The 14,484-nt window shown below is 42.0% G+C and overlaps 1 protein-coding gene and 1 pseudogene across 1 annotated transcript in view; one reads left to right on the top strand and one right to left on the bottom strand.

Annotated features, from left to right (window-relative positions):
- The window catches only part of Ctse (cathepsin E), a 37,194-nt gene extending 30,703 nt beyond the window's left edge, over window positions 1-6,491 (bottom strand). The window contains exon 1 of the mRNA NM_007799.3: window positions 6,248-6,491. The gene's annotated coding sequence lies outside the window, so the exon portion shown is untranslated. The remainder of the gene's footprint in view (window positions 1-6,247) is intronic.
- On the top strand, window positions 11,720-14,203 carry Gm8532 (predicted gene 8532; annotated as a pseudogene).

The raw sequence follows: 14,484 nt of genomic DNA, 5'->3' as shown, positions 1-14,484 counted from the left end.
AGACCCGCTAAGAGCAACTGGCGATAGAGGACTAGGTGGTTCCTACCTTCTGTAGTGGTGTAATCCCAATCAGGGCGCTCAAGGGGAAAGGCAGCATTGATTTCATTAGGCAACTGAGTGGGGCGTCCATCATTGCCCCGGACTGCCTTTCTAGCCTCTAGGAGCACCCGCTGCTTTTCTTCTCCGGTCAGCAGGGTCCCCAACAACTGCTGACAGTCGTCCCAGGTGGGCTGGTGGGTGATGAGGACGGACTCAATCAAGGCCGTCAATTTACCTGGATCTTCAGAAAAGGAAGGGTTATTATTTTTCCAATTATATAAGTCAGAGGAGGAAAACGGCCAGTACTGAAGCTGGCCATCTCCCCCCATACGGAGTGGGAATGCCTGGGAGGAGGTGGAGTCCGCTGCGGGAGGGTCTCTCCTTTCCCGCAGTCGAGACGCCATGGGAGAAGGGGGGGAAACCTCGGAGGTGGTGGCTGCCTCTTCTTCATCGTTCTCTCTGGCAGAGGAGGAAGGTTGTGCTCCGTACGGCGGGGGGTCCTCTGTGAGAAGGTCAATGAGAGGTCCGCCGCTATCAGGGAGAACCTGGGGCTTAGGAGGTTTGGACTTTATAGAGGGGGTAAGGGCAGGGTAAAGGGCAGATCGGGACGGAGGTTGCGCAGAAGGACCGGGCGGGAGGACGGGAGCTGTCGGCAAGGGAGGAGGTTTAGGAGAAACAAACGGTTTGACCCACGGAGGGGGGTCATAGGCAAGTGCCTCTCAGGTAACGATATATGGGACCTGATCCGGGTGTCCGTGGGGACCAGGACAAAACACTCTAGACTTAACCTGAGAGATAATACTTAAATTGAAAGTACCATCCTGAGGCCATCCTACATTGAAAGTTGGCCATTCGGCGGAACAGAAGGTAATCCAGCGCCTCTTCCTGACATCCACAGACTGGTTGGATGCAATGCGCTGGACATCTCCCCAGTGCTGCAAGGTTAGACTCAGAGGGGTAGTTACGGTCTGTCCCATGATCTTGAAAACACTTAAAGACAGAAAAAAACTAACGAAGAACAAAAGAACAATAAAACAAATCAGACGCGCAGCGCGGTTTCGGCGTAAAACCGAAAGCAAAAATCCAGACGGGGGCGGGAAGTGTCTCTGTCTCTCGTCCCCCAACAAAGCCACGTACAGTGGCGGAGCTCCAAAAAGTCCGACTCGGGTAGGTTAACTGATACAGAATGGGCCACAAAACGGGCCCCCGAGGCCGCTGGGACGTCTCCCAGGGGCTGCGGCCGGGAATACGAACTCGTCAGTTCTTCCGCGGAACCGCCAGATACAGATCTAGTTAGCCAACTAGTACAGACGCAGGCGCAAACATTAGATGCCGGCACAAACACGCACGGAGACAGAGACAGACACGAAACGACCGCTGGCCAGCTTACCTCCCGGCGGGGGTCGGTGGTCCCTGGGCAGGGGTCTCCTGATCTCGGTGGAACCTCCAAATGAAAGACCCCCCCCCCCCAGGTGGGCAGTCAATCAATCTGAGGAGACCCTCCCAAGGATCAGCGAGTCCACGATTCGGATGTAAACAGCAAGAGGCTTTATTGGGAACACGGGTACCCGGGCGACTCAGTCTATCGGAGGACTGGCGCGCCGAGTGTGGAGTTTTTACCCTTTTTATAGGGCTAGGGCTGGGGAGCAAAAAGCGTGGTTACAGAAGCGAGAAGCGAGCTGGTTGGTTAGTTCGAATAAGGTTTGGGGTACTTCCCGGTCATTTGGGGAAACTGAGGTGGGACTTTTTAGATCTAAACAATGTCTATTTTCAAGAAATGGGTAGGGGAGGGGTACAAGGAAAGAGTCTAATGAAGGTTCAGCAATGGGCACATATCAGGTCAGAACATTGGCAGACACACAGGTTCAAGGAGTGACCAGAGCACTGTGCACCTCTATTTTTCTAAATCAGTGAAGCTAGTTCTGCTAACACTGACGTCTATCGGGGCTTCTGTGTCTGTTGCTGGTTCCGCTTTATCTGAGAACCATCTATTCTTGGCCCTGAGCCGGGGCCCAGGTGCTTGACCACCGATATCCTGTTCGGCCCCTGTCCCAGTGCTATTCAGTCTTGATCTTTAACTGTTAATCTATAACTGAACTTCCTTGTAACTTTTGAGAACCCAGCTCTGGTACTTTTTTTATGCCTTGCAAAATGGCGTTACTGCAGCTAGCTTGCTAAGCCTTATGGTGGGGTCTTTCAGTGTTGCCCAGACTGGCCTCGAACTTGTGATCCTCCTGCCTCTGCCTCCTTCAGCAACTCATACTGGCATGTGCCACCACAAAAGACCAGTAACCTCAACTAACCTGGGCCCCCAAGAGCTCTCAGACTCTGAGCCACTAACCAGGCAGCATACACCCACTGATATGAGGCCCCCAACACACATACAGCAGAGGACTGCCAGGTGTGGCCTCAGTCAGAGAAGATGCACCTAACCCTCAAGACACTTGAGACCCAGGGACCCCAGGGAGTGGAGAGGTCTGGTGAGGTTGGGGTGTGGGGACATCCCCTTGGAGATGGGGGAAGAGGAATGGGAAGAGGAACAGTTGAAGGGCAGACCAGGAGGAAGATAATTACTGAACTGTTAAAAAAAAAAAAGACTAAAGAGTAAAAAAACAAAAACAAACAAACAAACAAACAAAACCAGATAGTGTTACTTCCAATATGGTGTGTGTGTGTCTGATACTGATTTTTTTGAACTGTAGAAGGGCTAGTCATATGACTAAATGAGTTTTCTTTTTCTAGTACTTTCTATCTTGGAGAAGTTGATAGCAATGTCAAGAGGTTGACATTTGTTCAGCATGGACAATACATATTCTGCTTTTATCAAATAGGTAAAAAAAAAAAAGATTTTTTTCCCTAAGTTTCTCAACCTTGGTGTTTTGGAAGACATTCTGTACATCAGCACTTAGGTTCTGCTTATGGTAACGTTTACAGAGTAGAGGTAAGTCTCGCGGGGAAAACACATGCCTAGCATGCACACCGAAGGCCCTGGTTCAATCCCTAATACCGAACGAAACGAAACAAAAGAAACGAAACGAAACGTAATGAAACAAAACAAAACAAAACTCCAACTAACAAAAGCCAAAACACAAAAGCCGTGATGTTTAAGTTGTCATAGATTCGTACTTAAATATTACAGCAAATTAAAGCAGAGAAACCGGGAGGGTATGGGGGACTTTTGGGATAGCACTGGAAATGTAAATGAAGAACATACCTAATAAAATAAATAAATAAAGCAGAGAAACCCTATTTATTAAGTATACATTTTCAACGGTAGCTTTGGCTTGTGTTTAAGAATCTATATACTTATTAATGTTGACGCTTCCTAGAAGGATGTCCCCATGCCACTGATGACTTTAAAGTCACAATGGTTTCAAGTAGATCCTCTGTCCTTCTATCTCCAATTTTTTATTTGACTACTCTGTTTTCAAGGCTTAGCTCAAGTCCGGCAGACATGATAGAATTCACTAACGTCCCCACAGCTTTTTGATATATTATTTTGTGCAGCCTCAGAATCTTTGGGAAACTTATGTCAAAATCTCTTATGACTGCTACACTTGTTTTCAGCTGTGTGTCCCTGTTCTATCAAATGCTATAGCCTAGGTTTGGTTCTTTTTGTTGATAATCTAGTAAAAATTTGTATAATCATCCTCCAGATATATATTTTTACTATGGAAAAAATTGTGTTTTTTAAAATTTATATAGCTAAGGTAATGAATTGTTCCATCGGCATAGGAGACAAACCACAGTGGTATTTAGCATTTCTTATAGTATTAAAGGTGATTTTGGTCAATAAATTTGGTGTATGCAATTGATTTTTTTTTTTTAGTCCAGAATGTATGGGTTATTTAGTGTTTGTATTTGTTTTCTGGACTAATATTCTATTATAATGCTATGGATTTTCTATAATATTCATAAATGAAGAAAATTCCCATTGAAATGTTTGTGGTCTTCTTCCTCTCCTCCTCCTCCTCCTCCTCCTCTCCCTCCTCCCAGTTCTCCTCTTCCTCATCCTCTCTCTTTTTCTTTTTGGTGTCCTTGGGGATGTACAGCTCTGATACAGCGCTCTACTACAAAGCGACATTCTCAACCTTACTTAACTCATTTTGAGACAGGGCCTCTGCAAGTTGCTCAAATGGACCTTCAACTCCTTCTATAACCTGGGCCTTCCTTGGCCTTCACAGCTGCAACTACAGGTTTGTACCAGCAAGCCTGACTCCAGACTTTCTGAGATACTCTTTGGGATGACAGATGTTGTCTTGTCCACAAGAGATTTGTGTTTGTGTGGATAACAGTAGCAGGCCAATTTTCCTTATCAGATAGAATCTGGTTATTAGGAAATAGATATTTCAAAGTCACATTTAAAATTTTAAACTGTTGATGTTTTATTTCAGTTTCTTGTTTACTGGGAAAAAAGTGCTAAATTCTCTTTACCTTTGACTCTTTCTAGTTTTCAGCTGATTGATTTTCCATTGTTGTTGTCAAGGAGATGGTAAAAGCTTAGACCTCTTTGAAAACTCATAATGTAAGAAACAGTTTCTACGTGATTTGTTACCAAACTGTCTGAAAAAATTAATTGCTTATTCTATTTCCCAGACTTTTAACCTGTATTATTCATAGAGCAAAGACTTCTTCCTTGAGGGAACTTCACCAAGGGCACTCGCAGGACGGGTATTTCCACAAAGTGGCCGAGGACAGTCTAGCTTTTGTTGAAAGTCTCAGTGATTGTTGAGAATGAGACCCACAAGTGAATTCACTTTCTGCTCCTGTTTCTAGGACATACCCATGTCAGCAGCTACCAGATTCAATACTTTCTTTGCACAGTCTATCTTGTTCCCTTCATTTAGTCAATAATTCAAATAGTTTTATTTCACTTCTTTCCCCAGACAGATTTTTCATTTTCTGTTTTGAGTCTAACATTTTTTCCTTATGTTTCTTGAAAGAAACAACATAAATCTTATATATATATATATATATATATATATATATAGAGTATATAATGTAAAAATATATTATATATAAATAAATAGAATATATTGTATATTATATACAATGTATATACTAGTGCACATATAATATATAATGTATAATATGTGTATATAATATATAATTAAGATATTATATATAATTAATGTACATATATAAGAGTTTATATTAGAATTTATTTTTAATTTTAAAATGATTTTGTTTTTATGTGCATTGGTGTCTTGCCTGCATGTGTGTCTGTGTACCATGCATGTGCCTGGTATTCAGGGAGGCTAGAAGAGGGTCTTGGGTCCCCTGGAACTTGAGTTACAGATGGTTTGAGCTGCCATATATGTGCTGGGAATTCAACTCAAGTTCTCTAGAAGAGCAGCCAGTGTTCACCATGGAGCCCTCCTTCCAGTTCCCTCTCGAGTTTATAACAGAAATGAGTAATATGCTATGAAATTTTTGCCAGTAGGTTTTTTTGTTTTGTTTTGTTTTGTTTTGTTTTTAAGAGAGTGCCTCACTGTGTTCTGACGAGCCTGGAACTCGATATGTAGACCAGGGTGGTCTTGAACTCACAGAGATCCACCTGCCTCTGCCTCCCAAGTGCTGGAATCAAAGGTGTGTAGCTCCACACCTGGATCAGCAGTTATCTTTGTCCTGAAGAAATTTCCTTTAGCAACGCATTATTAACAGCTATAATGCAATTAGCAGCTCATGTACAGTACACTCTAATTTAGAAATAACATGCAGATGTAGAACATTATATAAACATTAATGACAGTAAGTCATGCCATAATAAAAGTCTTACACACACACACACACACACACACACAGAGAGAGAGAGAGAGAGAGAGAGAGAGAGAGAGAGAGTTAAATCAGGAACTGAAAGGCACCGTTCAGACAATATGACTTCTATTGCAAAACCTCCGATTTCATCAGTACACAAATAGTAGTAGGGATTTTAAAACCATCTAAATAAAGAGTGGAGGGCAGCTTGACCTACCTAGTGAGACCATGTCTCAAAAAATCAACCAAGCAAATAAAACAAAAACTTCAAAGTCCTACGCAAAGCTCCCCGTAGGAAAATCAATCTTACAAACCAAGCAAATGGCAGCCTTCTTAGGAGGTGCTCACTTTTACCTGTGAGGAAATTATCATAATAAATGGATTTTTGTTAACTAAAGCATGAGATTGTCATTTCCCAGAAAAATTTGTAACAAGATTATAAACCACTTACCTTTGAAGTTACCGGATATAACCCAAAATGTCAAGAATTTCGTTTTCTTGTAGTAAGTGGATGGGTTGGGCTCCGAAGCTGAGCTCTGTGTGGAAACCCCGTTTTGTTGTTTGCTAACTCCGACTTTAAGCAACTCTTATCTCTTGGCCACCTCAGCTGCAAATGGAGATAACCACGCCTGATCTTTCTAACCGCTTCTGGAGTCACACAGGGCATCTGCAGTTCTGAGGAACAAATGAAGTTGTGAGACGGGCATACAGTTTTTTGGCACTTACAGGAAGTGTGCCTGCTCTTTCAAATAAACAGGAAACAGACTTTAAAGTCAAGTAAAGGAAGGTAGGCATGGTGGTGCATGTCTCTAATTCCCCTGTGTGAGAGGTGGATACAGACATATCAGGAATTTGGGGCCAGCCTCAGCTACATACTGACTCGAGGCTAGCCTGTGGTACATGAGACCTTGTCTCCATAAAAATAAAATAAATAAAGGATGTGCAGAGGCAGTAGAGGACATTATTTCCATAAACACAAGATTGTTTTTTGTTGAGCCAGCTGTGGCCAGGTGCCAAGGTCACAGTGGAGACCACAATGCTCACAGCCAGATGTTCTTCGAACTCCAAATATCAAAGCAACCATTGACTGTTTGTAAATGAGCTACCACATGAATTGAACATGTCAAAGCCTTCTTTAAGACAACTTCAGTCAATAAATGGGCTCCATAATCAACTTCAAGAGACACAGGAGATTTATTTGGAGAAATGAAATTTTGCGGGTAACAACCAGAAAGATGTTCTTGGTTTTTTTTTTTAAAAGATTTATTTATTTATTATATGTAAGTACACTGTAGCTGTCTTCAGACACACCAGAAGAGGGCGTCAAATCTCATTACGGATGGTTGTGAGCCACCATGTGGTTGCTGGGATTTGAACTCAGGACCTTTGGAAGAGCAGTCAGTGCTCTTATCCACCGAGCCATCTCGCCAGCCGGTTTTGTTTTGTTTTGTTTTGTTTTGTTTTGTTATTGTTGTTGTTGTTGTTTTCCAAGACAGGGCTTCTCTGTATAGCCCTGGCTGTCCTGAAACTCACTTTGTAGACCAGGCTGGCCTCAAACTCAGAAATCTGCCTGCCTCTGCCTCCCAAGTGCTGGGATTAAAGGCGTGTGCCACCACTGCCTGGCCAGAAAGATGTTCAAGCTTCAGAAGTGGTGAAGTGTTTCATCACACGGAGCTGAGAAGGCATGCCCAAGTACCTCTGCTCTGCTCCAAATCCTCTAGGAGCACCTCTGCAGCCACCCTGAGGAAAGAAAGGTGACAGCACCCCAGTGACAGCATCCCAGGTGACAGTCCTGCCCTTCACTCACTCACAGGGCATTTACTGAGGACCCGTTACATCCCAGGCACTGACTAGGTACTGGGGACATAAGTCAGACTGGACAAGATCTCAGGCCACACAGGACTTTTGAAATCTGCTTTGTGAATTGTCCTGGTCACACTGTGTCTACTCAGGTTCTGCCCCCTCCCCACCTTTATTTTATTTTATTTTATTTTATTTTATTTTAATTTTTTATCCTGGGTGACATGATGAGGCCCATTTCTTACCAGTGATTTCAGATGCTCACTGAAGGAGAAAGGACTCTATGGCCTGTTAGCATGCCTGTGTGCCTAGAACCCTCTTACCTGGAACAGGCCAAGGTAACAAAGGCAAGTGCCTCCTCTTGTCATCACAGTTGGAAACAACTGTTCCAGTCTTTGGAAGACAGGAGGAGGAGGATTATGAGTTCAAGGCCAGTCTGGAGAGAAGAGATGGCTTGTAGCTCCTCTCTGATCCAATAGTGCTTCCTTTACAGTGTTTGATTTCTTACTCTGGAACAAACAGCCAAGGTACATATTTTACCAAAGCAGACCTGGCCCCCAGGTTCTCCCAGCATTCCTCAAATCCTACCTGGCATACCCTATCCCCAACCTTAAACTTTCTAGCCCAGGGGCTAGAAAGCCTCAGAGTCTCTTTGCTATATGATCCAGACATTTTTCTTTTTTTTTATTGGATATTTTATTTACATTTCAAATGTTATCCCCTTTCCCTATCCCCCCCAGAAGCCCCCTATCCCATTCTCTCCTCCTGCTTCTATGAGAGTGTACCTCCACCCACCTATCCACTCCTGCCTCCCTGCCCTCACATTCCCCTACACTGGGACATTGAGCCTTCACCAAGGGCCTTTTCTCCCATTGATGCCTGAAAAGGCCATCCTCTGTTACACATAAGGCTGGAGCCGTGGGTCCCTCTATGTATATGCCTTGGTTGGTGGTTTAGACCCTGGGACCTCTGGTTGGTTGCGTTTCCTTGATGACTAAGAATGTTGAACATTTCCTTAGGTGATTCTTGACCATTAGAGTTTCCTCAGTTGAGAGTTCCTTGTTTAGCTCTGTACCCCATTTTTAATAGGGTTATTTGATTGTCTGGAGTCTAACTTCTTGAGTTCTTTGTATATATTGGATGTTAGCCCTCTATTGGATATAGGATTGGTAAAGATCTTTTCCCAATCTGTTGGTTGCCATTTTGTCCTATTGACAGTGTCCTTTGCCTTACAGAAGCTTTGCAATTTTATGAGGTCCCACTTGCCAATTCTTGATCTTAGAGCATAAGCCATTGGTGTTCTGTTCAGGAACTTTTCCCTGTGCCCATGTTTTCGAGGCTCTTTTCTCTTCTGTTAGTTTCAGTGTTTTTTTTTTTTTTTTTTTTTTTTGTGGAGGTCCTTGATCAACTTGGACTTGAGCTTTGTACAAGGAGATAAGAATGGATCGTTTTGTATTCTTCTATATGCTAACCAACAGTTGAACCAGCATCATTTGTTGAAAATGCTGTCTTTTTTCCACTGGATTGTTTTAACTCCTTTGTCAACGATCAAGTGACCATAGGTGTGTGGGTTCATTTCTGGGTCTTCAATTTTATTCCATTGATCTTCCTGCCAGTCTCTGTACCAACACCATTCAGTTTTTATCACTATTACTCTGTGGTACAGCTTGAGGTCAGGGATGGTGATTCTCCCCAAGAGTTCTTTTATTGTTGAGAATAGTTTTTGCTATCCTGGGTTTTTTGTTATTCCAAATGAATTTGCAAATTGCTCTTTCCAACTCTCTGAAGAATTGAGTTGGAATTTTGATGTGAATTGCATTGAGTCTGTAGATTGCTTTCAGCAAGATGGCCATTTTTACTATATTAATTCTGCCAATCCATGATCATGGGAGATCTTTCCATCTTCTGAGATCTTTGATTTCTTTTTTCAGAGACTTGAAGTCTTGTCATACAGATCTTTCACTTGCTTGGTCACACCAAGGTATTTTACATCATTTGTGACTATTGTGAAGGATGTCATTTCCCTAACTTCTTTCTCAGCCTGCTTATCCTTTGAGTATAGGAAGGCTACTGATTTGAGTTAATTTTATATTCAGCCACTTTGACATTTTGCTTTCTTTTTCTTCTTCCCCACTCCTCCTCTCTGCACTTGGCTTTCTCTCTCTTAACTCTCCCCTTTCTCTCCCTTCCCATGGTGACTTCCCTGGCCTCCTTCCTTGGAACCAGTGAACTAGCTCACCCAAAAGACCCAAAAGCAGCTTCCCATTAAACTTGCGAATATATATGTATGTGTGTGTGTGTGTGTGTGTGTGTATATATATATATATGTGTGTGTGTGTGTGTGTGTAATAGAATATATTATATAAAATAATATATATTAATCTGGATTGAATTGGCTCATCTTACAGGCACAGAAATAACTTATCATACAGCACATCCTTTTAGCACTAACTTTTAATCTTTTGCCATATCTTATAAGGCCAATGGAGTTGTGCACACCCCCCCCCCCAGCAGACTGCAGAAGGAGTGGGTATAGGACAGCTGTTGGTATCAATGGCCACTTCCTCTTAGTCATACAGTCCATCTCATGCTGCTAGAGACACAGCATATACTAAAACAAGTTTTGCTGTATTGGATATTTTCTTTGATTTTAGAATTAATTTGTTAATTTACTTGGTTGGTTGCACACAGCCATCAAAGGTGCAGTCCCTCCTCTGCTCCGCTCTCATGGTCTAGTTTTGAGCTTTATTTGTTTGTTTGTTTATTTATTTATTTATTTATTTGTTTGTTTGTTTATTTATTTATATATTTATTGGTTTTCTTGCTCGTTATCCCTCTTGTACACCTTTAATCTAGCTTCCAAATGTTGTTTGCCCTTCAGTGTGTTTAAATGATTCTTGATGTTATCTGGATGGAATTTTGGTTTTGTCTAAGAGAATTCTCTTCATTAATTTTTCTGTCTCTATGACCATGACTTTGGCCCAAGGCTCCAGAAGTGCTAGTTCCTCATGGCAGGGAGAACGTAGTGAAGCAGATCACTCACACCATGGCAGCCAGGAAGCAGGGAGAGAATGTCTGCCTTCCTAGACCTTCTCCTCTGACTCCAGGCAGGCTCCCAGCTTATGAGAGGAGAGCATCCCCTTCACTGGGAGAAATTCCTCCCTGCTTAGTCTTCTCTGGAAATGCTCTCACAGACATACTCTGAGGTACTCTTGACCAGGTCTCTAGGTGCTTCCAAGCTAATCAAGTTGACAATCAAGATTAGTCATCACAGGGACCAAACATTCCCATTGGTATTTCAGGGACCAGCAGCTAGCCAGGAAGAATTCTGGAGCCCCGACCCTCAATGTCAGCAAGTAGTGGTGAACAGTTTGGGCCAGCAAATGACTTAGGCTCCTCCATTTCAGGGCCTTATTTCCCCTCTGGACTTGACCCTCCCTCCCTGTGGCAGAGCCTGTGTGTATGCTGTTACAACGCCAGGCAAGCACCCTGTTGGAGTGCTCACTTCCAGATGACTGCCCTGGACATGCAGTGCTGTCAGAGGACCCTGCTCTCTTCCCTTATGTTTTCTACCTGGTGTTCCTCAAAGGACCTTGTCTTAGTCAGCGTTTCTATTCCTGCACAAACATCATAGCCAAGAAGCAGTTGGGGAGGAAAGGGTTTATTCAGCTTACATTTCCACATTGCTGTTTATCACCAAAGGAAGTCAGGACTGGAACTCAAGCAGGTCAGAAAGCAGGAGCTGATGCAGAAGTCATGGAGGGATGCTCTTTACTGGCTTGCTTCCCCTGGCTTGCTCAGCCTGCTCTCTTATAGAACCAAGATTACCAGCCCAGAGATGGTCCCACCCACAAGGGACCCTTCCCCCTTGATCACTAATTGAGAAAATGCCTTACAGTTGGATCTCATGGAGGCATTTCCTCAACTGAAGCTCCTTTCTCTGTGATAACTCCAGCTGTGTCAAGTTGACACAAAACTAGCCAGTACAATTGACCCCTTGTCAACTTGACACACAAACACATCACTAGTAAGCCTCAACCCTTACATTCTTATTCATCCCCAAGATCTAAATAACTTTAAAAGTCCCACAGTCTTTACATATTCTTAAAATTTCAATCTCTTGATTGTGGGAAGTAGCCATGGTCTGAGGCTAGCGCCTCACCTGTCAGCCGCCCAGGCTGCTACAGTCTCTTCTGGCCCTCGCATCCCGGGCGATCGCTGCTGTGGGGACCCGGGACCATGATACATTTCATCTTGCTCTTCAGTCGACAAGGGAAGCTGCAGCTGCAGAAATGGTACACCACACTTCCTGACAAGGAGAGGAAGAAATCACCCGAGACATCATCCAGACGGTCCTCTCTCGTGGGCGCAGGACCAGCAGCTTCATTGACTGGAAGGAGCTGAAACTTGTTTATAAAAGGTACGCTAGTTTATATTTTTGCTGTGCAATAGAAAATCAAGACAATGAGCTATTGACACTAGAGATTGTTCATCGTTATGTGGAGTTGCTGGATAAATACTTTGGAAATGTCTGTGAGCTGGATATTATCTTTAATTTTGAAAAGGCATATTTTATCCTTGATGAGTTTATAATAGGTGGAGAAATTCAGGAAACATCCAAGAAAACAGCAGTCAAGGCCATTGAAGACTCTGATATGTTACAAGAGACAATGGAAGAATACATGAACAAGCCCGCGTTTTAAGTGTACAGTCTACTTGAAGATTCTGAGCGCTCCATGCTGTGAACCTACAAACAAGCAACTCCTTGCATCCAGTCTCCGCACGGCCTCTGGCACCACGCCAAAAGACTACTTAAAGGGATTCTGTGTTAGCTAGCAAAACTTAAAAGTTGTTAGCATATGTCCTTATGGTTGCTACATGTCTGTATTATACTGTGTATCAATACTCACTGGGGCTCTAAGTGTTTCACATAATTGCTGCAGATTGAATAGCTCCTTGCTGTGTTTTAAGCCCTTGTGGTATTTTTAAGGTAATTTCAAATATTGGTTGCAATATGATCATTTTTGTTGCCATTTGATCTTCTACCTGTAGACTGACAACTGCTTTGTGATAAAACACAATTTTGAATGTAAAGTATATTTTATATAATGAATGCCTTTCCTAAATGTTTAAAAGTATACACAAATTAAGTTTATGTTAATAGCTCAGATTTCATACACGATGCTTAGATATTTTTAACATGTTCAATGCTACTATAATTTCAGGTCAGATACAATGTATATGGCTTTAATGTCTTGAATTCAACTTTTTTTTAAATTGGGATAAAACTTCATAAGAGATTTTGATGTCTTAGAAGGTGCTAGATCAAGTTTTTTACTTTCAATTAAATATAAGGGACATTTCAGTAATGTTGTGGTTTCTACAAACTATATATTTATTAAGGTTTCCAGAGATCTGGCGATGAAATGTTACAGCACCTCCTATTTTTACCATAATCCTGAGAGGAAGAGCTATGGAAACACTTATATAGCAATAATTGTGATCTCTACTACTCTTTTGTATCTCATGTTCCAATTACTCCTTGTGATAGTTTAGATATTTTATTTTCATATATCTTATTCCTTGTGAGCCTTTAAAACATATTTTAATGTAAGATGAATCTTTAAGGCTTCCTTAGGTTGTGTGTATTTCATTGTACTCTTCATGGGAGGCGACTCTTTCTTTCTTCTCTCTCTCTCTCTCTCTCTCTCTCTCTTCTCCTCTTTCCCAGAAAAATATTTTTTGCTGACTGTAATTACTGTGACCATGTCACCTTCATGCTTCCAAAACAGAAGTTCTGCATAGCTGGGTACTGAGTCTGCTCAGACATGAAGTAGGAAGCTGCCTGTATTGTAGCATTTCTTCAAGGTGTCTCTGGCTTAAGTTTTGTATATGTGTTCTCCATGTAAGTGTTGAGGTTTGGTGGCCGTTGTACCTGAGTGCTAGGACTCCTGTGGTTAAGACAATAGGGAGATCTCATACAGTGGACCCTTAGAGAATGTGGTTGTCATCTTTGGTTCATCTCATCAGACATACTTAAGGGAAGATGGCAAGACCAGAGAAGAACAGACAGACAGATGGACCCATTCCTTAGAATAACCATTTATTTAAAAGCAATAATTCAGATTGCATATGAGCTAATAACTGGGCTTTTAATAGCTGATTTATCTTCAAATTAATATAATTTTGGTGGTTTGTTCTTTCTGAACATCTTTGTTTCGGCAGTCTTCAGTTTTGTGCATTAACTTTTTAAAAAAGTTTGGTAAAGGTCTTTGTTTTTCAAACATCTTTGTAAAACTGAACATTCTGTAACTTCGGAGGAAAGTGTCTTTTGAGCTTCACTAAATGTACTACTTACATTCTGGATAATTCCATAGTTGATCTTGTCTAGGTTGCACAAGAATTCTTCCTGTCAAGGTACTCATAGAAAGTGATCATACTTATGTGAGTAAATTCAGGGGATGTGGGGAACAGCTTACATGGGTTTTAGTGGAAAACCATTATGTATGTTTTCTTTATTATCATAAGATTCTAAGAAAAATTACCAAGTGAAAGGAAAAAAACAATGGTGAATTTGTATAAAACAACCAAATAAAAGGTTAAAGATTTAAAAAAAATTTCAATCTCTTTAAAATATCTATCTCTTTTAAACCCAAAGTCTTTTTACAATTAAAAGTCTCTTAACTGTGGGCTCCACTAAAATAGTTTCTTCCTTCAAGAGGGAAAAATATCAGGGCACAGTCACAATCAAAAGCAAAAATCAATCTCCAACTATCCAATGTCTGGGATCCAACTCAAGATCTTCTGGGCTCCTCCAATGGCTTGGGTCACTTCTCCAGCCATGCCCTTTGTAGCATACACGTCATCCTCTAGGCTCCAGATGCCTGT

Source organism: Mus musculus, chromosome 1 (genome assembly GCF_000001635.26).
Source record: "Mus musculus strain C57BL/6J chromosome 1, GRCm38.p6 C57BL/6J".
Taxonomy (NCBI): Eukaryota; Metazoa; Chordata; class Mammalia; order Rodentia; family Muridae; genus Mus; species Mus musculus.
Note: the sequence above shows the minus strand (reverse complement) of the source record. Positions and strands in the feature narration are given on the sequence as shown.